The following is a 3,141-nucleotide window of genomic DNA, read 5'->3' as shown; positions in this document are numbered from 1 at the left end:
CATGTATGTATGTATGAATGCATGTGAGTGCTTTGGTCAGTAAGACTGGAAAAGAAGAGATGATATATTAATAAAGTTTAGCCTATTTGAATCCAGGAAATAAAGCCAGCAGAAAAGGCCAACTGTGTGAATTAAAAGACTTATCAATATCAAAGCTCTGTCATTAAGACACAGGAGAATGATGCTCATCAGGGAAAAAAGAGACTTTAGACAGTATAAAAAAAACCTTTAGACCCTCCTACTGTCTGAGCAGAATCTTTCTACTGTCTGCGGAATCTTCCAGGAATGGTGACGCTATTTTCTGGAGAACTGATTGGTCAGCGAATTAGGTTTGCAGCACCAGACACTAAAAAGAAGTCATGCATTACTCATTACTTTTCTTTAAAGTAATTCAGTACATTACTTAATTGCCAAACAGAATATCACAGTAAAGCATGCGATAGATACGCTGGTCAAAGTGTCAATTTCATGCTTTACCTATCCAAAGCAGTAAATGGACATGAATGCAAAGGTTGCATTACTAGCAGAGGGAGATAATAAATTTGCTGGCAAAGTTTTGGTGTGATATCAGGTTGAAAGTTATTCATTATACTGCTGAGATTACTTATTGTTACTCCATGAAATGACCTAAAAAGCAGTTTCCCATAATTACATTTAAGAATATAAACCTGAGTCTACATTCCCACACATCAGCACAAATCAATATCCCAATGAGGACACACACACACGATCATTTATTTCATTTTTACTTATGAAAACAAAGCAGATGAAAGATGAAAACCAGAGACTTCAAAGCCGTCGCCACAGTGATTCTACTTTAGAAACATGAACAGGTAGAAACAGAGGCTTCAGTCTGACTTCTCAGCAGTTTGTTACCTGTTAAAGTTCAGGGTCTGGCTGCTGTGCTGGGGTCGGCTTCACTCAGCTTTATCATCACTCTGGCTCTTGGCTAGCTTAGTGTTAGCATGCTGCCTGTGCAGATGGTTGTAAAGAGCTGAAGTTGCGTTAGTAACATAATGCAGCCGTTTCTTTCCCAGAAGCTGTTTGCACTTTACCATCACTTTTTTTTTCTTCCTCCAGCACACAAACTGAAATCAGCTGATTGTAGCACATGTGTGTGAGAAGAAGACAAAACCTTTGTTCCATGTTTTTTCTTTGGATCCTCCTCCCTTACTTTTGCAATGAAAGCAACAACATAAATATACATACAACAAATGTTAACTGTAATGCAATTATTGGATTACAGTAATGCATTGAATTACTGCGTTATTGAAAAAAATAAAAACACTGGATTTTAATATAAGAAATGAACCACCTACATCGTACAGAAAACCCAAGATTAACCTGGATAAGATGAAATCTTACTTTGTAGCACAGTCCTCAGGGCAGCAGATAAAAAAATCAATCTGTAATAAAAATCATCAAAGTTAAGGATTATTTAGGATTTTTTAAAACATTTTATCTAAGAAGAAAAATGCTGAGGCAATTCTGGCTTGAGAGTAGTTTTGCAGTGAAGCTGAAGGTTGGATGTGTTGTTTCACAGTACTGATTTTGCTTTTTTGTAAAAATAAATAAATACCTGCAACAGGTAACGAGAACTGGAACTGTAGTATTTGTAATGAGGGATTTTAAAGGGCAGTACCAACATCACTACGTGAAAAATGAGCTCTTTTATCCAGACGTCTCATTGTGTTCGTTGGAGTACATATATGTTTAGTAATGTTTTAGCATTTTAACTTAAACAAAAGGTGGCATTTTATACAGACAGAGTAACTGAACTAACTCTAATACTTAATGCACTGTATTAATATGATTTAAACCATGTGGAGTTTTGAGTGCGAGCGAGTTTTTTTACACCTTCAAACTGTTATCGAGTGAGTGTGATAATATTTTCTGTGTGTGGATGTTGAATGCGGATGTTAAAGGTGAACTGTTTTAAATGTTCTGTACAGTATGCTTTGTGTAGTCCCACAGAAGTCTTGAATCGCTGTGCTTTTAAAATAATCTTTTAATGCTGTTACACCATGATAACAAGTTAGCCTGAGATAACAAAGGTCGTTTTCTTGTGGTAACGACTATTTTTAAATAAAAAAAAGGTTGTTTACTCTTTGTTTATTAGACAACATGAGCTTCAAGCAAACTACAGGAGGACATTTTTTTTTGGCTGTTTTGAATATGCTTATTAAAATACAGAGGAGTGTAAATTGTTGATAATGCGTTATTATTTCTGTAAAGATCTATTTTCCTCTTGGTTTTCTATCAGGAATCATGACGGCACTTTTCATGTATCGTTAATCCATAAAGGCGACTAATCATAAAATAAATTGAATAAAGACACATGAATGGGTTTATTCTGTCAACCCTAGTTTTCCGTCTCATCAAAACAGAAAGTAAAATTGTGTGTTTATCCTTGCACTCAGATAAGCAGAGGTGTTATTTTCACCCCTATGGTGAATCATTTTTGCGGCTTTGTGGTGCAACAGGAACATCAGACAAACAGCGGCTTGTGTTTTCCACTCTTTTATCATTACTCATTCCTACGAGCGGAAATTATTCTTTATAAGCGCTTTACAATTGGTTTACAAATGTTGTGGCAATTCTTTCTGATACAGACAATTGAGTTATTCAAGTTATTCTAAAATAACAGCATTAAAAAATTCACAGCATCACAGCCTTTCTTGGCTTCTGTACACGTATGTATAGTATGTATAAATATTTTATCTATATTCCTTGTTTCTGTATGTCTTTGACATCTTGTGTAAAGCTTTGTGTTATTGTGCCAGATTAACAGAGTTATGATAAAAGTTTACGGGGACTTGCTGACTTTGACACAATAAGTTCAAATATTTTATTTATTTTTAAGGAACCCAGTTTTATAAAGAATACATGCAAAAAGATAGTTATAGCAAAAAGTTCCTTTATTTTGTATTTTCTCGCCCACATTAAATGACCAGCAGAGATAAAATACTAATATGGATTCCTTCGCTGGTGAAGAACATGAAAAATATTCAGAATAAGTAAAAACACTTAAGTACGAGTCTCTGATTAAAGGCTTCCTGTATAAGCTGTATATGTATATGGTTCACTTGTAATTCTGGAAGCTCATTGGTCTAACTGCTAATACACTTTCAAGTGTGTCTT

Source organism: Haplochromis burtoni, unplaced genomic scaffold, assembly GCF_018398535.1.
Source record: "Haplochromis burtoni strain Fernald_Lab_line unplaced genomic scaffold, NCSU_Asbu1 Contig_430, whole genome shotgun sequence".
Classification (NCBI taxonomy): domain Eukaryota; kingdom Metazoa; phylum Chordata; class Actinopteri; order Cichliformes; family Cichlidae; genus Haplochromis; species Haplochromis burtoni.
The sequence above is the reverse complement of the archived record's forward strand: the minus strand, read 5'-3'. Positions refer to the sequence as shown.